Source organism: Schistocerca piceifrons, chromosome 3, assembly GCF_021461385.2.
Source record: "Schistocerca piceifrons isolate TAMUIC-IGC-003096 chromosome 3, iqSchPice1.1, whole genome shotgun sequence".
NCBI lineage: Eukaryota > Metazoa > Arthropoda > Insecta > Orthoptera > Acrididae > Schistocerca > Schistocerca piceifrons.
The window spans coordinates 813,968,521-813,991,965 of NC_060140.1; the positions used below are offsets into that span (position 1 = coordinate 813,968,521).

The 23,445-nt window shown below is 41.9% G+C and overlaps 1 long non-coding RNA gene across 2 annotated transcripts; it reads left to right on the plus strand.

The window, feature by feature from the left end:
• Window positions 1–3,373: 3,373 nt before the first annotated feature.
• On the plus strand, window positions 3,374–8,297 carry LOC124787620. 2 transcript variants are annotated; one of them, XR_007015976.1, is made up of 3 exons: window positions 3,374–3,416; window positions 3,947–4,014; window positions 8,061–8,297. It is a non-coding gene; the product is annotated as an uncharacterized LOC124787620 (long non-coding RNA). The 2 variants fall into 2 exon arrangements; XR_007015977.1 differs by lacking the exon at window positions 3,374–3,416 and adding an exon at window positions 3,544–3,841.
• The last annotated feature ends 15,148 nt before the right edge of the window (window positions 8,298–23,445 follow it).

Here is a 23,445-nt window from a genome sequence, read left to right on the forward strand (position 1 = left end):
CTTGGTCTATAAAGAAGTTATCTATCAGTGAGCTGCTGTCCTTTACCACCCGAGTAGGAAAATCAATAACGGGTGTCAAATTGAAAGAACCGAGCAATACTTCAAGGTCATTTTTCCTATTACCCTCTTTCAGAGAATCTACATTGAAGTCCCCACAAATAATAATTTGCTTCCCCCTGTCTGACAGATAGCACAACAAGGAGTCCAAATTTTTCAGAAATAGATGAAAATTTCCTGATGGGGACCTATATACAGTTACAATTATAAATGTGCCTTTATTTAATTTAAGCTCACAGGCACATGCTTCTGTATGTTTCTCTACACAAAACTTTTTTGTTTCTATACTTTTTACACAATGATAACTTTTGACATATATGGCAACTCCTCCTTTCTCCATATTTTCTCTCATTACATGTGCAGAGAGCTTATATCCACTTACATTTACCTTATCCATATCAGTAACAATGTGATGCTCAGACAGGCATAGTATATCTATTTCATTCTCAGCTTCTAAATCTTCTAAACAAACCAGAAGCTCATCTACTTTATTCTTTAAACTCCCAATATTTTGATGAAATATACTTACATAATTTTTAATTATACTTTTATGAGAACCTTTCCTTATTCTAACATTTGCAGTACTCTCCTGTCTGAGTTTCTCATTGTGCTTAGGCCTAGTTCCTATACCAGTGGTCACATGGTGTTCAGAGAGGCAGATTATGTCAACTGGGTTGGGCGACTTTAATTCATCAATGGAATTACCTAGGACTGAGATACAACTTGGTGGAGATAAAATTTCTGGTGATTGGTGAAAATTTATAATTGATAGCTGTGATTGGTGATCAAATGTGCTAGAATTGTGCTGTTTAATTTCTTTCCTAAACTGAAGATTTGTTTCAATCTTGACCTCTCGTAGAACTTGACATCTTTCTGTCTTACCTATCCTAAAAAAGGTGCTGCTCCAACACCTGTAACCACTGGTATTTTACCATTCATGGCAGTGCCTCCCCCCCCCCCCCCCCCTTAAATTTCCTGCTATTACCCCAGCCAGTTTCCCCTTCCCTTTCCTGTTGAGATGTAGGCCGTGCCTGGTATAGTCCCACCTACTGAGATAATCAACAGGAACCACACCAATATGAGCCCCCGCACCCGACCCAAGCAGCCGTTCCAACTCCAAATTAACTCTCCCAACAGAAGAGTTCAAATGAGGCTGGTCATGGCGTCTCAGGACAGATACAAATTCAACATTGGTGTGTCTCAATGCCGACGCAATCTTTACCAGGTCACACTCTATACTGTACCCAGGATCTCTGTCGATGCTGTTCCCTGGCCCTCCCACAATAACCACGGTGTCTTCCCTGGTAAATCCTTTACAGAGTGAACCTAAATCCTCTGTCACCTGATCCAGACTCGCACTTGGTTTGAAAAAAATTGTGACCTGGTATTCTGGTCCTAATTCCTCCTGCAGAAGTTGGCCTACACCTCTGGCATGAGAACTGCCTAACAACAAAACTTTCTTCCTTTTCGATGACTTTCCTACATTCTTTTTCAATTTCCTATTGAAAGTTTGTTGTGTCCTGTCTACACCTACCTCTGCTTGAGGCTCATCAGTTTCTAACTGAAGCAACAGGTCAAACTTATTTTTGACATTCACCACAAAACTGTCAGACTTAGTTCTAAGCCTGTTCCTTCTGCTACCTGTTGCCACTTCCCACCTCTCTTTGCCCTTCTCCCTCCTTAACCTGTCCAGATCTTCCCTAGCCTGATCTAGCTCACCCTGAAGAGCAGCAATTTTCCCCTCCTGTTCCACTATCTTCCTATCTCTGCTGCAAATCCTACATAGCCACTGATGAGCCTGATCCACTTTCCCAACACCCACGCCACTGCAGTCACCCCAGTGAAAAAAACTACTACATCCATCACACCAAACCCCGGAACTAACAATTCTACGGCAAGTCAGGCACTTCTCACTCATGGCAAAAATAATACTTTAGCTAGAATAAATCAATTAAATTACCGAAAATCAAAAAAGACGTTACAAGAATTAAGCCTATTCACAAATGTATATAAGCAAGTTTCTGATTTAAAATTCCGCTGTTTTTCTGAGATCTGTATTTAAAAAATGAAGGTACACGCTATTTATTATATATTTCACTCGATGGAATGAAAAAAAAGGACAATTAAACGAGATACTTTAACTTTGATTCTCCAAAAACGTTACGAGAATTAGGCCTATAAACAAATGTATATTGGCAAGTTTCTGATATAAAGTTACGCTGTTTTTCTGAAATCTGTATTACAACAATGAAGTTATACGCTATTTACGGTAGTTTACTTATTTGCTACCGAGAAACTAGTTAAATTACCGTGAAACAAGAAACAAACACGTTTACAAAATTTAAGCCTAAGCGCGACTTCGCGAAGTTACGATCTTTTCGTGTTTTCTGAAAAAATACGCAAAGAAAAGTCAAACCTTTAATGGCAAGACTAAACGATACACTAATGCACGTATTTAATTTGTTGTCGGCGTTAACCTAAATTATATTCCTGTCTAAATCACTTAACTTTCTGGAAATGATTTCTGGCGTCGCTTACTCGGCGGCCATCTTGGCCATGTCCCTTGTCTCCCAGTGGGATAAATGTCTTTAACACGTGTGGTGGTTACTTTTGAATGGAACCATTTCATTGTCCTGTTGTGGTGGGTGTTTGGTTTTCATTTGACTGAACCCTTATAATAACAGTATTGATATCTACTCTATTTTTCTGTCAATTCAATTCACCTGCTGATATACTGATGCATTCATAAACCTCCCTCTTAGTAGGATTATGGTCCCTCCCAACTAACTCCAGTTTGAACCTAAATCTGTTCTGATGTCTATTCTGTCCTTCCTCAAAGAATCTACACTAATATTCCTGGGCTTTATTTCTGATTGCAAAAATTTGGTTGTTGCTTTCCGAGGTTCTGAAATTGCTTTCCCTTCTGATTTCATAGATTCTGTGTCTGTTTTCTTTATTTCTAAGAGTAGCTGGGTTTTTTTCTATGGAGATCTGAAAACCATTGACACCTGTTCTTGCTCTTTAATGTTCAATTTGATCTCACCTTTATACTCAATGTAATTTTAATAAGCCTCTTCCAATCACTCAAGGTCACTAGATATGTTACACTTACTGGTGACTTCTAGTTTAAACAGAATATGTTTATACAGGTATGTGGTTTAATTACTAGACTGTCCTTTCACATAGGTCGCTGAGCTGTTGCAGCTTCTGTGAGGGCACATGCGCGATCCTACTGGCGCCACTTGTGTGCATGTCCTATCGATTCTGGCCCTTGTTGTACCATCTTTGCTTGGTTATGTGTTCCCTCTGGGACAATGTGGTAGTGAGTGGCATGTGGGACATGGAGCTGGACAGGTGGGGTGAGTACTCGGCGTCCCGGTAATTGCAGTGAGATGAAACTATTGACTGTAGGGCTATGGGGGAATGCATTTTCCTGCAGTATTGCCCATTGATACCAGTGAGTTAGCAGGCAAGGAGCAGCTCTTATCGAATGTAACATGGTTATGAAGTGCATCAGTCGGTTGTGGTCTACTCCATATGCCGAGATGTACTAAACAACTTGTTAGCAGATATGAGCAGGAAGGCACTATTATCCGGTGCCTACCTGGAGTCCTGAAGCTATTAGCCTCCTTGGCATTTATTTGAAATTATATATGAAGACTGTTCAGTAGGTACTGTACTTAAAGAATGTTAATTCTGCCCTGGTGTGAGGTGACTAGGAATTTGGTTCCTTTATGCCTTTCAGCAACTCCTTTGGGGCTGTGTGTGCCAATCCGAGGTTTCTGTAAGTGCCAAGCTAATATTTTGCAATGTTAATCTGGTACTTGAAATCATTATTTGTTATCATAGAGTATTTTATACTACTGATCATGACTTCTGTTTGTTGTAGACCTCATGGCCCTTCCTGGGGCGAGTTATTGGATTTGACCTGTAACTAAAGCTGCGCTAAGCCTAAAGGTATGTACATGCAGGTAATGTGTGTGTGCGTGCTTGTATTTGCACACTCGCTTGCTCCATGTTGAGCAGGCCTTTGGGTTACACATGTACATTTTAACTGGCCTTCTGCCATTTGGTGCATATCCAAATTACAGTGTCTACTAGTCCCTAAGAGGCCCCAGTAATGGTATACCTTGACTTATTTGATTTTGTTTGATTATTATGTGATTATTTTCTTTAAAATGACTTTGTACATTGTTTCTTGTTATTGCTAGGAAGGTTAACCTGTAATGTTTATGAGTGGACCACTCCTATATTGAAGTTTTAATGGTTGGTTTCCTTGAAAATAAACTTTAATTCTCCATTTAAGTATTGCTATGTATGTTAATTTCCATCAAACTGGTGGACAAAGAGATTAACACAATTATAGCTTTCAGCCATTAAGGCCTTTGTCAGCAGTAGACACACATCCACACATGCGCGCGCGCACACACACACACACACACACACACACACACACACACACACACACACACATGCAAACGCAACTCGCACACGCGTCTGCAGTCTCAGAGAACTGAAACCACACTGTGAGCAGGAGCACCAGTGCATGATGGGAGTGGCAACTGGGTGGAGGTAAGGAGGAGGCTGGGGCAGGGAGGGGGAGGGATAGTATGGTGGGAGTGGTGGACAGTGAAGTGTTGCAGTTAAGACGGAGGGCACCACTCATCCGTTTGTTCCCATGGTACCTACCGTGCCTGACGTGTCGTGCTTACGTGACTCATCAGGGACATTGCAACTGGCCATTGTTCCGGACATGTTTACTAGTAACACGCCCATGCCAGTAGTGTAGTGCCGGGTTACAGGACAGCCAATCCTACCGTGAGACAGTAGGACTTCCAAGATACGCGGAAGCACCCGCCACACGCCCGCTACGTGCAGTGCCATATGTTTCAAACAGTGCTTCTAATGACGGTCGCGCGCACGATGTGAACACACCCACCATGCAGGCAGCCGCCCCACATGCTGGTAAACATTCCCCCTCTCTTGCGCGCCAGCCACGTGATTCAGTGGCCATTGCTGCTCCCCGCATGATGCCAATGCCTCTCTTGCCCACGCCGGTTACTCAAGGTAAAGCTAACAACAGACAGTCGCTGCACGCCCCGATCCGCTCCATGCTGCACGCGCAACCGACCTCTCCAAACAAGCGCATGCCACGTTCATGTAATAGGCATGTGACTTTCATGCTGCCTTTTCCCACTTGTGCTAATGGCTACGCCTAATCGAACCCCACTCGTCCCAAAACCTGACGTCAGGATGTTACTCAACCTCGTGTGCTGTTCTGTCTCTTCCATCACTGACGGAATGACACACAAGATAATTACCACTGCTGGCCCTCCTATTAGGCACAAGATTAGATGCCTCAACCCCATTAAATTGCGCGCGCGGCCCAGCAGCAAATTAACAAACTTCTGGAGGCAGACATTCTGCAGCCATCGGACAGCAATTGGTCTTCACCGATTTACCTTGTCACCAAACACAATGGTTCTTTTCGAATGTGTGGTGATTACAGATGCTTAAATGCTCGTACCATCATGGACAATTACCCAGTGCCAAACATAAACGATTCCACCCATATGTTATCGAGCACCACAATCTTCAGTGTGATTGACTGTAAACGTGCCTGTCACCAGATTCCCGTAGCGCTGGAAGGCATTCCAAAGACTGCTATCATCACGCAGCTCGGTTTGTTCCAATACAACTTCATGCCATTCAGCTTAAGGAATGCAGCAGAAATGTGGCAATGTTTCATTGACTCAATCTTATGACAGTTCTAGTTGTGCTTTGCATGCCTGGATGACACCCTCATTTTCGGCAAGTCGACTGAGGACCACGAAGATCATTTATCCCAGGTCCACCAGGCCTTAAACTCCAATGGTGTCAAGGTCAACAAAGATAAATTCCATTTGCGTCAGTCTTCTGTGACATTTTTGGGTTACACCACCTCCACAGACGGAATACAGCCTCCCAAATCACGTCATTGCCACCCCTAGCTACATACAAAGAACTCTGATGTTTCCTGGGTACTATAAATTACTACCGTAGACATCTACCTTCTGCCACTGCCGTGCAGGCCCCACTGATGGACTCGCTGTCCGGCAAACAGACTTTGGGCCTTAAGCCAGTCTGTTGGACTGAACCTACGCTAGAGGCCTTCGGCTCTAAAGACAGCATTAGCTCATGCCGTCGTACTCGCCCACCCCGATCCGTCTGCCAAAATGTTCATCACTACGGATGCCAGAGACCTCACGGTCAGGTCAGTATTACAGAAACACCCCTTCATTTCTTCTCTAAAAAACTGTCTACGCACAGAAGACATATTCCCCTTATGATAGAGAATTTCTGGTGGTCTATGAAGCCGTCAAACACTTTCAACCTGACATCGAGGGCCATTCTGTCTTCATCCTTACTGACCACAAACCACTGGCAGACGCTTTCTGCAACCCTCTCGAGGATCCACCCCCTGGGCATTTCCACCACTTCAACCTGGTCTCTCAATTTACTATGGACGTACGCTATCTCAAAGGCACGGAAAACATCCCTGCTGATTTCTTTTCATGGATCAATACTGTCTCACGCATCATCAATTTATCCAACCTAGCTGCTCTCCAGGCCTCTGACGAGGAATCTCAAGCTCTCCTCACGGATCCTCAGACATCACTTGTGTTTACCAAAGCCAAGTTCCCCGGCATTTCGGATGAAGTGTGGTGCGACTCTTTTACCGGCACTCTGCAGCTGTTGCTCCCTCCCATGTTGTGCTGACAAGCTTTCCACGCCTTGCATAACCTCACCCACCCTGGCATCTGCACCACCACATGCCTCGTTATCGAGCATTTTGTTTGGAAAAATGTTAAGCAGGACTGTCAAACCTGGGCACACAGGTGCATTTCCTGCCAATGCAAAAAAATCAGACGCCACACCTCTCCCCCCCTTGGCAAGTTTTGTCATGTACGTATTGGCCTTATTGGCCCTCTGCCACCGTTAGAGGGCCACAGATATATCCTCTCCGCAATCGACTGCATGTCTCGTTGGTGGAAGCTGTTCCTTTACCCAACATCACAGCAGAAACTGTGGCCAAGGGATTCGTCTCATCATGGATTGCTAGGTTCAGTTGCTCGTCCACCATCACCAATGACCAGCGTCGACAGTTTGAGTCTGCTCTTTTCACAATTCTATGTAACCTTTGCAGTATTAAAAAAAATTTATACAACAGCCTACCACCCACAAAGCAATGGTTCAGTGGAATGATAGGACCACACCCTTAAAACAGCACTTGGGTGCCATGACTGCCTCTGGTCTGAGGCGCTTCCTTGGGTGTTACACGGTCTCCATTCGACCTTTGAACCTGATTTACGGGGAACCACCTCCGAATTCGTTTTTGGCAAGAACCTGGTTCTGCATGGGGAACTTATCCTGCCTCAAGCACCCAAGGATTTCCCCACCTCCCCAGACTTTATTTGTAGAATAGGCACCCACTTTAGACATGCACAGATACACCTGCCTGTCAGTCCTTTCCCGCCGGACACTTACATGCCAACCTCATGCAACACATGCTCCCACGTTATGCTCAGGGACGATTCCATTAGACAACCCCTGCTACCCCCATACCTCGGCCCCTTTGAAGTATTCCGGAGGGGCGAGATGACGTTCGACATTATGGTTAAAGATCGCCCGCAGACTGTTTCACTACACAGGCTCAAGCCTGCTTTTGTAGACTCTGACACCCCTCTGCTGTCCCAGTCGAACCATCTGGACAAATTTTCCATTGCCGAGCCCGATAATGAGTTATCCCGTGGTAGGGTCTTCTCTTTCTGATGATTTGTCACCGCAGTTTGCGGGTTTCCCAAGCATGTCGTCATCAATCCCATGCGCAGGTTTTGATGATGTTTCATCTACTGCAGAGACTTGCTCCCCGACTTTCAACTTGCGCTGCAATTTACCACCTAACTGCATTGAAAACATGTTGATTGTCACTTTTGATGACTGTGTGCTCCTGCTCCTCACAGATGCTGCAGACTCGACACTCAACGAGGAACTGGATGTCAAGATAGTGCATAGCCTGTCCCTCCCCCGAGAGTGCGATCCATCAAGAGTTCGTGCGTTCATCTCCTCGGATGGCTTGACCTGCATTAGGAGCAGGCACGCTCGCATGCTGCACCCCTCCACACACCTCTGCTCCCAGGCCAGCCAACACATCATCCACCTCCGCTGGCTGTCTGATTACGAAGTGGACCTGCAGCCTGTCACTGTGCCTTCAAACTCTGCCCTGACTGAGATGGAGCTTCCAGTCGTGCGCCTGCCACCTCACACTACTCATTCTGATGCTGACGCCCACACTACCTCCCTTCAGGAGTCACAGTGTACTCATGTATCTTTCTTTGTGCTGAAATATATGTATGTATAAACAAATATGGGAACAGTTTGTTGCGTATTCAGTTATCCGTTTTCCTGTTTCCCATACTATTGTACAGCAGATGCTATTAATTTCACACTCTCAAATTTATCTAAATCTATAAATTTGTGAACACCAGAATGTAGACTCATGAGCAGCCACTGCCTAAAGCAGGAGTGCAGCATTCTTCCATGAGGCAGTAAATATGTAATACACTCCTGGAAATGGAAAAAAGAACACATTGACTCCGGTGTGTCAGACCCACCATACTTGCTCCGGACACTGCGAGAGGGCTGTACAAGCAATGATCACACGCACGGCACAGCAGACACACCAGGAACCGCGGTGTTGGCTGTCGAATGGCGCTAGCTGCGCAGCATTTGTGCACCGCCGCCGTCAGTGTCAGCCAGTTTGCCGTGGCATACGGAGCTCCATCGCAGTCTTTAACACTGGTAGCATGCCGCGACAGCGTGGACGTGAACCGTATGTGCAGTTGACGGACTTTGAGCGAGGGCGTATAGTAGGCATGCGGGAGGCCGGGTGGACGTACCGCCGAATTGCTCAACACGTGGGGCGTGAGGTCTCCACAGTACATCGATGTTGTCGCCAGTGGTCGGCGGAAGGTGCACGTGCCCGTCGACCTGGGACCGGACCGCAGCGACGCACGGATGCACGCCAAGACCGTAGGATCCTACGCAGTGCCGTAGGGGACCGCACCGCCACTTCCCAGCAAATTAGGGACACTGTTGCTCCTGGGGTATCGGCGAGGACCATTCGCAACCGTCTCCATGAAGCTGGGCTATGGTCCCGCACACCGTTAGGCCGTCTTCCGCTCACGCCCCAACATCGTGCAGCCCGCCTCCAGTGGTGTCGCGACAGGCGTGAATGGAGGGACGAATGGAGACGTGTCGTCTCCAGCGATGAGAGACGCTTCTGCCTTGGTGCCAATGATGGTCGTATGCGTGTTTGGCGCCGTGCAGGTGAGCGCCACAATCAGGACTGCATACGACCGAGGCACACAGGGCCAACACCCGGCATCATGGTGTGGGGAGCGATCTCCTACACTGGCCGTACACCACTGGTGATCGTCGAGGGGACACTGAATAGTGCACGGTACATCCAAACCGTCATCGAACCCATCGTTCTACCATTCCTAGACCGGCAAGGGAACTTGCTGTTCCAACAGGACAATGCACGTCCGCATGTATCCCGTGCCACCCAACGTGCTCTAGAAGGTGTAAGTCAACTACCCTGGCCAGCAAGATCTCCGGATCTGTCCCCCATTGAGCATGTTTGGGACTGGATGAAGCGTCGTCTCACGCAGTCTGCACGTCCAGCACGAACGCTGGTCCAACTGAGGCGCCAGGTGGAAATGGCATGGCAAGCCGTTCCACAGGACTACATCCAGCATCTCTACGATCGTCTCCATGGGAGAATAGCAGCCTGCATTGCTGCGAAAGGTGGATATGCACTGTACTAGTGCCGACATTGTGCATGCTCTGTTGCCTGGGTCTATGTGCCTGTGGTTCTGTCAGTGTGATCATGTGATGTATCTGACCCCAGGAATGTGTCAATAAAGTTTCCCCTTCCTGGGACAATGAATTCACGGTGTTCTTATTTCAATTTCCAGGAGTGTATATCCTGAGTTCTATTCTGCACCTTGTGGCAGTCAAGCTCTCACAACCGGAGAAAGTGTTGTAAGTTACTTTTGTATGTTTTTGATGTGAAATTTGTATAGTTTTCATTAAGTGTTGGGTGTACCTAAATGTATTTAAAAAACAGATACCAGAACTGTCAGCTATAAGCTTCCGGTATCCTCCTGATCTCCTCAACTGTAGTTAGTGCGTTATCTTTAGATTTCCATAAAAAGGTATAGGGGAAATTGGTAGAAGTACACAGATCTAATGGAGGTCAAAGATCACGGGGTATATATTTACCCTATCAAGAATCTAATGTGAACTTTTACCTCCTAACCTCTTGTGCAGTCCCTTCTAGCAAATTCTAGGTTTTTTTAATTGATGTTTACTTACCTTAGATGCCTCACTATTCACCTTAGAGAACTTAAATTAATTTTTCTTTTTGTAGTTTTTCTTTCACTGGGTGGTGGTTTTTTCAAACAACCCTATTCTCAAACACACCTCAAACATAATCAGAGAGTACTATTTTTTCCAGAAACCAATCAAGAACATCAACTCAACAGCCATTAATAGAGCCAATCAACCATCAACTTCCTGAACTAATTGAAAGTGGGAGCTCAATACTACAAGCAGCCAAAGCTACTGGGCTTTTAGAGGCTACTTTAAGAAAAGTCTTAAAACTGGCAAAGGTAGTGAGCACCTCAGCCAATTTACAAAAACTTTTTCATTGGAGGGAGGACAAGCAATAGAGTGGCACTGCATTTCCCTCAATAAAAACTTTTTTGGCCTTAATCTCAGACTGTTATGACATTTACTGCTTGAATTTCCTGAAAAATAAAAGTTTGTGGTCTGTTTCTCCATGTACCTATTTGTAATCCTTCGTATCTCCTTCAATAAGGGGTAAAAGTATGCATGTTCCCCCCAGGACACAAACTCTTATCCCACAGCATTGGGTAAGAATACAAAAAATTATTTTATAGGAAAACTTTTACTACTCCTCTAATAATAACTATATGACAATGAAACTTTCACGCAATGTTACCAAGATTTTACAGTAGGTGTTGCTTGAGTAATTTATTGCTGCAAGTTTTTTAAAAATATTTAGTAAAACCAATAAATGCATACTTCTTCACCTACCTTATTTTGAATATCTGCTTTCAACAACATATGGAATAATGTTATGGAGTTTTGGTGGCATAACACCTCTGACTCTAAATGAGGATCGCTGCCCCATGAGGCAGTGGGAGTTGGTATGCTGTGTATACCCGTAATGCTTGCACATGTTATGTATATGTGCTTACTAATAAATGGTGTGGAAACAGTGTCTCTATGCTGTGTCACTACCCTGCTATCACACTGGCAGTACCCCTACCCTGAATTTACATGTCACTCCAAATTTTATCTGTTAAGTTGAAAACCTGCTGCGCCAGTTATGCCATCAACAATGCTGCTGTTACAAATAATACAACTTCACCATTTCTTTGGCAATATCGACAACATCTCTCAACCAGTGCTCATGAATTCCAACCCGTGTGCAAAATCACCAAATATCCACCAAGGCCTGGACAATACTAAAGGGCTGGATAATATAGCGACAATGCCTTCATTGTTTGCCACATCTTTGGACCAATCTTGTATTGCTGCTGATACCAGCGAGTGAACTGTGCCATGATGAGTGTCAAATTTACTGAGTGATTTTATGATAAACATTCCAGATTTGACACCAAATGAATCTATTCCTGATATTTCAGACAAAAGCACAGCAGAGAGTCACAATAAAAAATGGACTCCTGCCTCCATAACAAATGTTGATCTAAGTACTTTCGACTTTAAGACAGGGTAAAACATCACAGGTTCCAGTGCTAGTGATGATGAGCATTATGACACTCACATTAATGACCTGAACCATATGGACACCTCCCACAGTGCTTTTATGGCTGAACAACAGTGGCCTGCACCATACCACTCCATTGTTCTGTTTCATCGTTCATCTGACAACAGACTGTGGGGTCAAGGTTTGTATCATCTTTCAATATCTCTGCATTCCGATTTTTCAAATCCTGTTCTGACCATTGTGACTAAATGCGAGTTCCACGAGACAGACTGTGGTGTCTCTCATATCCCAACTCCACCAGGCATCAGGCATCACAACTTACTTGCTTTCAGTCCAGCACTATGCTTTGCATTTGCATCAGCCGCACCCAGCACCAAACCAGTGATGGACTCCAGGAATGCATTTTTCATTACCCCACCTCAGCAAGGTCAGATGCTGCTGCTTTCTAGTTTGAGTGACATCACACCTGCATCAGCCATGCCACAAATGACTGCACATCTTCACAAACTCCATGACACACAGACAGTGCCGCTGGATAATAGATGGACTGTACCTTTCTTCATTATAGTTCCAGGGGCTCATGTGCATGCATTTTCCACCATCTCAGACATATGGCATTGGGAAAGTCATACTGACCGCATTGGCCCCAGAACTACACTCAGATGCATGGCTGTTCTTTGAACAGTTAGTCAAATTCTATGCACATTGCAGTACAATGCTGAAGCCACCCGTGCCACACATGACCCGCCTCATTACATGCTACCCCATGTCAAGCCACATTTCCTGCCTGTCTTGCACACCCACACTCCTACTCCTTACACTCCATGCCACACCCACCTTGCAATGGTGCCTTACAGTCAAACCACTGACATGCACCAGACCATCCATTATCAGCTGAAACTACCATTGCTCCACATGAATTCTCCTGCAATGTTTTTTGTGCTCAACAACTGTTTGATGTCATCCAGTGGTACCGATGCAAATTTTATTGCCAGTGCCATATGCATCTCCATGCCAAAACACCAGCGCCACTGTGCTGTCAGTGCCATGATGCGTACTTATTCATTGCACTCATATGCTTCATGTATTGACAAAAAAAGGAACTACATATTAATGTACCATAATTTATATTAATATTTACAAGCGAAATACTTTAAAATAATCCTCAGATAAGCATTCCATTCACATTTAAGAACAGTATTTTTTCACTTTATTCACTGACAGGCTGTTTCGTCTGTTAGTAAAAATTTGACCAGCTTTTGAAAACACACGTTTGGCAGGGATGGATATTGCTACAACACACACCTTTCTTCCAAAACACCATTTTAACAGATCTGCCTGCCTAGCTATTAAGGGGTCTTTCAAGTGTAACCTGACTCACCCAGACATCACCATTAAATGTCTCTGTCTCTCCAAAAGTTTCGAAAGCTTCGAGAGGCTTAAGACATAAAAAAGAAGAACTTTTTACTTATGTTCATTTTGTCTAGTTGTTGGCTGCAGTTCTTGCATCTGGAAGTAAATTCTTGAGGCTGAAATTTTGATGTAGTGGGTTCCAAATGACTAGATAATGTTTGAGGATTTGCCTGTTTTACCCCTGAATTTTATTTTTTGTCACATTTTTAAATATCACACGGTTTTTACAATTTCCACTTCTATACACCACAAATTACATTGTTATTGACAAAATTAAAAAAAAAAAAAAACACCTCTGATTCCATCAGAGGCATGCCCGCTACTACTAAATTTTGTGGTACTAACAATATTAAAAAGAAACTTCCTAGCAGATTAAAACTGTGTGCCGGACCGAGACTTGAACTTGGGACCTTTGCCTTTCGTGGGCAAGAGCTCTACCACCTGAGCTACCCAAGCATAACTCATGACCCATCCTCAGAGCTTCAGTTCTACCAGTACCTAGTTTCCTACCTTCCAAATTTCACAGAAGGTCTTCTGCAAACCTAGCAGAACTTGTCCATGAAAGGCAAAGGTCCTGGGTCTGAGTCTCAGTATGGCACACAGTTTTAATCTGCCAGGAAATTTCATATCAGTGCACACTCTGCTGCAGAGTGTAAATCTCATTCTGGAAACATCCCCCAGGCTGTGGCTAAGACATGTCTCTGAAACATCCTTTCTTCCAGGAGTGCTGGTTCTGCTGGGTTCCCAGAAGAGCTTCTGTGAAGTTTGAAAGGTAGGAGATGAGGTACTGGCAGAATTGAAGCTGTGAGGATGTGTCATTAGTCATACTTGGGTAGCTCAGATGGTACAGTTCTTGCCTGAGAAAGGCAAAGGTCTTGAGTTCGAATCTCGGTCTGGTACACAGTTTTAATTTGCCAGGAAGTTTCATATCAGCGCACACACCGTTGCAGAGTGAAAGTCTCATTCTGAATATTCCAAAGAGCTTACAAAACGGAAGAGTTTACAAACTTGCTTGACAAAGGAAGAATCATCACCAAGTTATAATATTATTTTGTAAATGAATCCAGAAATAAATTTAATAATTAGTGTTAGATTGTGCAATTAATAGTATGAATTTTAAATGTGCCAGACATTTTGTAATTTCAAATATTTTTAAAAGAAGAGTAATTTTAATTGTATCAATTGTAACAAATTAATTTCTTTTTATACATTTTAGCCTAGAACATAATACATCATATACAAAATCATATGAAATTCTTTCAGTGAAACAGCCAAGATAATGTTCACCTATATGACAACATTGATTGCATCTTAATGCTGATAAATTATGGCTTACTGTTATGTATGGATCTAGGTGTAGAGGCTGTTGTAAGCTAATAGTTTACAACATTGCTATATTTTTACTATGTAATATTTTGGTATGTAAAACATAATGGACAAATAGCTGTAACTCTTCTGACGACATCGATTGCATGTAGGTGCTGAAAGATGGATAAAATAAATAAATAAATTAAGTAATCATGGTATCGGCTACTTCTTTAAAAAAAAAGGTCATGTTAGGAAAGGGTGTACCTTTACACTGGTACCTGTAATAAAAAGATAAAAATAAATGTTATTTCTCTAATCTGAATGTCCAATGACTGAGTTCATGTTTCAGTAGAATGTCACTCTGAATATTTTAAAGTGACTAAAATAATAGTAGCAATAAAAATACATTTAGGTTGCTTATCCATTTACTTCTATAAATTGAGACATAGGTGTTGAAAATTGTGGTTGCTGACATCTTGCTAAGTCCTCACTGTAGGTAGCCCATGGTGAAAATTTGCCTATTTCATGTTCATCAGCAACTGTGTATGCTGCAACAGGACTTCCAGTTTTCCATGCACTCCCTTCTGGATGGGATCTTAAAATTACGTCTGCTACATTGATGATTAAATCTTCCTTGATCTTTCTGGCATCAATAAGATTGTAAAATATGCTTTCTTTCTTGAACCTAGGATCCAAGAATGTATGAGTTGACACTAGTGTGTCTATAACTTGCTTCATGAGGCTATGAAACTTCTTTGAATTGAAGTAATCTCTTCCTTCAAACAATCACCTTCAGTGCCAATACATATTGATCTGCACTTATTTCATCTGTCACTATTTTGAATGGCTTCAAAACTGCACACATATTATGAATAATGAGCCATTCTTCCATTGCAATGGTGGGACTCTTAGTGATTAGCATCTATACAGTAAAGCAGCCATGCTTTTCACAGCACTTGAAAGTTTATGGAAGAGTCTGATCATGTAAAATGTCAAGTTCTACCTAGATGATACACTGTACATCGTTGGTGCTGCACATTTTATGATTTTGATCAAGTTAAATTTATGCTGCAGTGTTCTTCATCAGCATGACTGTATAGAAGTGTTTCCTGTGCAATACACACGTTTATTTATGCTGAAGAGCCAAAGAAACTGGTACACCTGCCTCATATCATGTAGGGCTCCTGTGAGCATGCAGAAGTGCTGCAACATGATGTGGCTTGGACTCAATTAATGTCTGAAGTAGTGTTGGAGGGAACTGACACCATGAATCCTGCAGGGCTGTCTATAAATCCGCAACAGTACAAGAGGATGGAAATCTCTTCTGAATACCACGTTGCAAGGCATCCCAGATATGCTCAATAATGTTCATATTTGGGTAGTTTGGTGGCCAGCAGAAGTGTTTTAACTCAGAAGAGTATTCCTGGAGCCACTCTGTAGTGATTCTGGATGTGTGAGGTTTGCGTTCTCCAGCTGGAGTTGCACAAGTCTGTCGGAATACACGCTGGACACAAATGGATGCAGGTGATCAGACAGGATGCTTACATGCATGTCAACAGTCAGAGTCACATCTAGATGTATCATGGGTTCCATATCACTTCAACTGCACATGTCCGACACTACAACAGAGCCTTCACCAGCTTGAACAGTCCCCTACTGACAAGCAGCATCCATGGATTCATGATGTTGTCCCCATACCCGTACATGTCCATCTGCTTGTTACAATTAAATGAGACTCATCCGACCATGCAACATGTTTCCAGTCATCAACAGTCCAATGTCAATGTTGATGGGCCCAGGTGAGGCATAAAGTTTTGTGTCGTGCAGTCATCAAAGGCACACGAGTGGCCCTTTGGCTCCAAAAGCCTATATAGATGATGTTTCATTGAATGGTTCACACGCTGACACTTGTTGATGGCGCAGAATTGAAGTCTGCAGCAATTTACAGAAGGTTGAAATTCTGTCATGTCGAATGATTCTCTTCAGTCATCTTTGGTCCAGTTCTTGCAGGATCTTTTTCTGGCTGCAGCAGTGTCAGAGATTTGATGTTTTGTTGGATTCCTGATTTCACGGTACACTCATGAAATGGTTGTATGGGAAAATCCCCACTTCACCGCTACCACAGAGATGCTGTATCCCATTGCTTGTGCACCACGTTCAAACTTGCTTAAGTCTTGATAACCTGCCATTGTAGCAGCAGTAACTGATCTAACAACTGTCCCAGACACTTGTTGTCTTATATAGGCATTTCCAAACACAGTGCCATATTCTGCCAGTTTACATACATCTGTATTTGAATGTGCGTGCCTATACCAGTTTGTTTGGCACTTCAGTGTATATATAAAAGCTGACATAGGAATTTCGCCTTGTGTGAGACCCCTTGTACAATACTGCACTTTGATTTAAAGTTCTATATTGGCATATTTTACTGTTCTCATTACTTCTCCTGCCTAATCTTTCATTGAATGTAGCAATACCCATCTGTATTGTGATATATTGTGAAATTTTGAACATTCGGGTGTGCTGCAATAAACTGGTACTCTTGTTGTCATTTGTTGGCTTAAACTAAATTGTGCTCTTTTAAAATTATTAAGTATAGTAGGTCTAGTGTCATTCAGAACAATCTTTCTCTAATGTCATTGTACAATTATGTGAGAAATAGGTTAGATTCAGAATTTTCAGATACTTACAAAACCATAGTTCTGTAAGTTAGTGATACAAATGTTTTGGATATGTAAATCAATTCATAGCAAATCAGTGTGTATGGTTCACGGTTCAGCCAAAGTACATCACCCCTGAATTTCATTGTGTATTAAAGCAAAATAAAAATGAATTTCTGAGAATTTTTGGAAGCTACCATTGCCCTCTGCATAATGTATGAGCAATTTGTGACAAATCAGGGCTTGTGATTTAGTTCCTATAGCAGATTTTCTAACTAACATATTGTGTTACATCTGGTTTTCTCCTAAGGGGGAGTAGCCCTATATATTATCTGCATTTATGATAAATTAACTCTGTTTTAGAGTTTGCTAACAACCATAATTTACATCAAAACATTTTAGAAAACTAATAATTTTTATCACAGGTTTTGTGTTGCCTCAATAGAAATTTCATTTTGTGTACCTGCTTCAATTCTTATACAGCATTAGCAAATTTCTAGCTCAACAGATTAGAAGATAGTCAGCAGGTTTCATTTAAAGTCATTTGTTCATTGCCTTGTAATACATTATGCCTGCCAAAATGCAGCCCCACTGTGAATGCTGTTCTCAAACATGGGATGAGTCACTTAACATTTGTAAGTAGATGGACATCACCCTGACTACTGTCAAATGATTGGTAGCTGCTGTAGAGTGTTGGAAGAGCTCCTGAGAGTCATGTACCTGTGATACCTGTATCAGAGGTATCTTAAGTACCATCCTCTCCTGTGGATCCTGTCTCCTCTGCAGAGAGTACAGGATCTGTCATTATTTGTCTACTTGGCTGCTGCGAGTTGTAATCTTACCCTCACATCATTTGTTGTTTGTCAGTCTTCAAAGTAATTAACTCTTTTAATAAGCTCTGAGAGGAGTAAGACTTACAAATAAACTTTTTTACGTATCTTCTTTTCTCATAAATGGCTCCAGTTCATCACATCTAGAGGTTGATTCTTGAGACTGAAATTTTTGACTTTATAAGTTCCAAATGACATGATAATACTGAAGAATTGCCTGTTTTTATCTTGATTTTTATTTTTTAACATTTTTCTATATCACACCATCTTCAAAATCTTCACTTTTGAATTGAAAATTACATTGCTATTGCCAAAATTAAAAACATGTCAGATCACATAGAGGCATGCCCACTCTTCTCATTCTGTGCGCCCTATCAATATTCCAAAGAGCTTACAAATTTTCTTGACAAATGAATGTCGACTAATGTATATCATTATTTTACAAATGCATCCAGAAATAAATTTAATAAATATTGTCAGATTGTGCAATTAACAATAGGAATTTTAAGTGTGCCAAATATTTCTTATTTTCAAATGTTTCTAAAACAATAGTAATTAACGACTGTAACAACAAAAATAAATTAATTTGTTTTTGTACATTTTATCCTGAAATATAATACATCATGTACAAAATCATATGAAAGTCCTTTAGGTAAATGGCAGAGGTAATATTAACCTATACAAGATTTGAAAATATTTTTGGTATCGATTTCTTCTGTTGAAGTAAGGTAATGTTAGAGGAGGGTGTCCTTTTACAGACTGGTGTGTCAATGATAGATCTGGGTGACATGTGGGGTGGGGAGCAGGGAGGACCAATCCTCCTAATCAACTAGTTTGAGATGCTGTCTTTCACTGGAAGTGACTGAGCCATTGGGATTCACTTCACATGGTTTGGGGAAACCTGCTCTGTCTGGTGTCAGGAGGATGCAAACGTAAAAGGGTAGGGGTCTATTAATCATCAGCAGTTCAAATGTACAGCAAATGATGGTATGCCTTAAGGAAATGGCAACAAGGGACAGGAAAGGGTACCATGTGCACTCAGTGTGTATGTCTGGGGGCCTCATTCAACATGTTGAAGAGGCTATTTTGGCAGCTGTTGAGGGAACAGAGTCCAACCAATGGCAGATTGTGTCACACTTTGGAACAAATGATGCCTGTTGTCAGGGCTCTGAGGTCATTCTTAGGTCATTCCAGCAACTGGAAAAGAAAGTTGTGAAGACCAGCCTCGCACCTGGAGTTTCAACGAAGCTCACAATTCACAGTATTGTCTCCAGAACTGATTGTGGTCCTTTGATTTTGAGTTGAGTGGAAGGATTGAACCAGAGACTTCGGAGGTTCTGTGACAAGCTAGGCTGTGACTTTCTGGACTTGCGCCATAGGGTTGAGAACTGTAGGGTTCCCATAAATAGGTCAGATGTGCACTACACACCAGAGGCTGCTACTATGGTAGCTGGCTGTGAGTGAGGTGCACATAAGGTTTTTTTTAGATTAGTCAACTCTCCATACAGTCCATATAATGACAGCAACCCAGATGTATAAGTGTGATATTGAAAGAAATGCCCCCACCGGTGAGAGTATTAAAATCCTAATGGTAAACTGCCAAAGCATTTGTAATAAAATGCCAGAGTTTGAAGCACTCATGAAAAGCAATGAAGCTCACATAATACTAGGTGCAGAAAGCTGGTTAGAATCTGAAATTGACAGCAGTGGAATTTTTGGGGAAAATGTAAGTGTACACGAAAGGATAAGCAAACTGGAAATGGAGGTGCTGTATTTGTTGCAGTAGACAAAAAACTTAAATCCACTGTTTAGGCAAGACACAGTATCATGGGTGGACCTAAAATAATAATTGGATCCTTTTATCACCCACCAGACTCATCTCCTGATGTAACTGAAAACTTTAGAGAAAACCTCAGTTCACTTGTACGTAAGATCCCTAATCATACTATAACCATTGGTGGAGACTTAAATCATACAACAATTAATTGGGAAAATTACAGTTTTCTTAGTGGTGGGCATGAAAATGCATCCTGTGAATCTTTACTGAATGCCTTCTCAGAAAACTACCTAGAACATATAGTTAGGAACCCCACTCATGATGGAAATATTTTGGATCTAATGGCAACAAACAGGCTTGACATCTTTGAGGATGTCCACACTGAAACCGATATCAGTGACCATGAAACAGTTGTGGCAACAATGACTACCAAAGTACAAAGAACAACTAAAACAAGCAGAAAGATATACGTTCAATTAACTAGATAAAAAATCAGTAGTGTCATATCTTGGAACTTGAAACTTTCAGCGCATGGCAAGAGCATGTAGAGGAAGTGTGGCTCAGGTTTAAAAGAATAGTTGACCATGCACTGGATAGATATGTATTCAGTAGAACAGTTCATAATAGGAGGGAACATCCATGGTATACAGTCACTGCAAATTAACTTCTAAAGAAAAAGAGATTACTGCATAATAGCCTTTGGCTGTCAAGAGAGCAGTGCCTGATGCCTTCAGTGACTACTGTACCAGAATATCATCAAATGACCTTTCACAAAATCCAAAGAAATTCTGGTCATATGTAAAGACTGTTGGTGGTACCAAAGTTAGTGCCCAATCCCTGGTGGATGAGACAGGAATTAAAATTGAGGGTAGCAAAACAATAGCTATAATGCTTAACTTCATTTTCAAATATTCCTTTAAAAAGGAAAACCCAACAGGATTGCTCCAATTTAATCCTTGTATGACTGAAAAGATGAATGAAATAAGTTTGTGTCAGTGGTGTTGAGAAACAGCCACAATTGTTAACATGGAACAAAACTCCAGGCCCCAATGAAATTCTGTCAGATTCTATACTAAATTTGTGGTTGAGTTAGCCCTTCTTGTAACTATAATCTATCATAGATCCCTAAAAAAGAATGAAAAACCATGCCCAGTTGTTAGAAAAAGCACAGGTCACACCCATCAACCAGAAGGGCAGTAGAAGTGATCCATAAAACTGCCATTCAATATCCTTGACATTGATTTGTTGTAGAATCTCGGAACACATTCTGAGCTGAAACATAATAAGGCATCTTAAACAGAATGAGCTCCTAAATGCCAGCCAGCATGGATTTCGAAAACATTGATCATGTGAAACCCAACTTGCATTTTTTTCACATGACATTCAGAAAGTTTTCGATCAAGGCAATGGGGTAGATGCAGTATTTCTTGATTTTCAAAAAGCATATTACTCAGTTCCATACTTATGTTTATTGTCAAAAGTATGATGGTACAGGGTATCAAGTGAAATTTGAGACTGCACTGAGGACTTTTTGGTTGGGAGGGCACATGTTATCTTGGGTGGAGAGCCATCAGATGTAGAAGTAACTTCAGGTGCACCCCAGGTAAATGTATTGGGAGCCTTGGTGTTTATGTTGTACATTAACAGCCATGCAGACAATATTAATAGTAAAATCAGGCTTTTTGCAGATGATGCAGTTATCTATAATGAAATACTGTCTGAGAGATGCTGCATACATATTCAGTCAGATCTTGATAAGATTTAAATGTGGTGCAGAGATTGTCAACTTGCTGTAAATGTTCAGAAATGTAAAATTGTGCACTTCACAAAATGAAAAAAAAAGTATCTTATGACACAGTATCAATGAGTCACTGCTGAAATTGGCCAACTCATACAAATACCTGGGTGTAACACTTTGTAGGGATATGAAATGGAATGATCACATAGGTTCGATAATGGGTAAAGTATATGGTAGACTTTGATTTATTCGTAAAATACTGGGGAAGTGCACTCAGTCCACAAAAGGTACTGCTTACAAATCACTCGTGCAGCTGGTTCTAGAATATTGCTCAGGCGTGTGGGACCTGTGCCAGATAGGAGTAACAGGGGATATTGAATGTATACAGTGAAGGGCAGCACAAATGGTCACAGGTTTGTGTAATCTGTGGGAGAGTTCCCCAAAGATAATGAAGGAACTGAATTGGCAGTCTTGAAGACAGACGTAAACTATCTCGAGAAAGTCTATTGACAAAGTTTCAAGAATTGAATGTAAATGACAACTCTAGGGATTTACTACAACTCCCTGCATATCACTCATACAGGACTCATGAGGATAAGATTAGAATAATTACTGCATGCACTGAGGCATTTAAGCAATCATCCTTCCAGCACTTTGTAAGTGAATGGAACAGGAAGAAACCCTAATAACTGGTACAATGGGAAGCACCCTCTGCCATGCACCTCATGGTGGTTTGCAGAGTATAGATGTAGATTTAGATATAGATGTAGATGTAGAATGCAAATTGTACTATTAAGTTCAACATATGAGTGAAACAACAAATTTCTCATTGATGTTTCATTCATTTGTGATGTGCTTAAGCTGAACATATTGACTTTTTGCAATATGTCTCTCTGAATATGAAAAACAGTCTAACAAGACACTCTGCATGGTCACAGGTCTGGCAAAATAAAATGGGAGGCGACAGCCATGAAAATTCCTGTATTAAGTGATGTCCAACAGTCAGTAGTTAGACAGTCAGAAGGTGCAAGATGAAAATATTCTCATACTTTAAACTGACAAGACTCGTGCTGAGAATTTATCAGTGAATTATTTAAAACATATTTTGATGGGAGTTCACAGTCAAGTTTCAGTGCTCGAGTGCACTCCACAAATCCAGTGGCCTCTACCAAACTGTATGGCTGTAAATCCATGTAGATTCTTTTTTGATAAAGTGAGGTCTATTTTCTTCTTTTGAGGACCACTCTTATTTCTGTTTTCCCAGCATCTGAATCAGCTCTCCACCTCGAGGTAAAATCACAACTGGGTGGCAATGTAGCATATACCATTCTAAACGTGTTATTGTTGATATGAACGATACACAAGGTTTACAAATATCACACACTGCTATACACTGGTTTTTATACTTGGAGTGAAATAGCTCCACAAAGGGCTAGATTTTTGTCTGTCTACCATTGACACAGAATTCAAGACAATTGATAATATAATGAAAGAGAATAAAGCATAATGTGGCATGGTCCAGCAGTATCTGATGGGGCGTGAGAACTAGTAGAAGCAATCTGTCCTGACACTACCACTGATAATAGCATGGATCTGAAATTAATGGTCTGTAAGTGCCATGCCATTGGCTTTGCTAGGGAAAAATGGCATTGCTCACACCCACCATACCGTTTGATGAACTCATAGGAAAGAGAGCTGGACTGATGTGTGTTCTTGCCCTTACCAAATAAGGAGTTGCCCTTTAAGGCCAATGTTCACATTACAGACCTTTTTATTCTTGTCATGGTTTTGCAGATTTATTT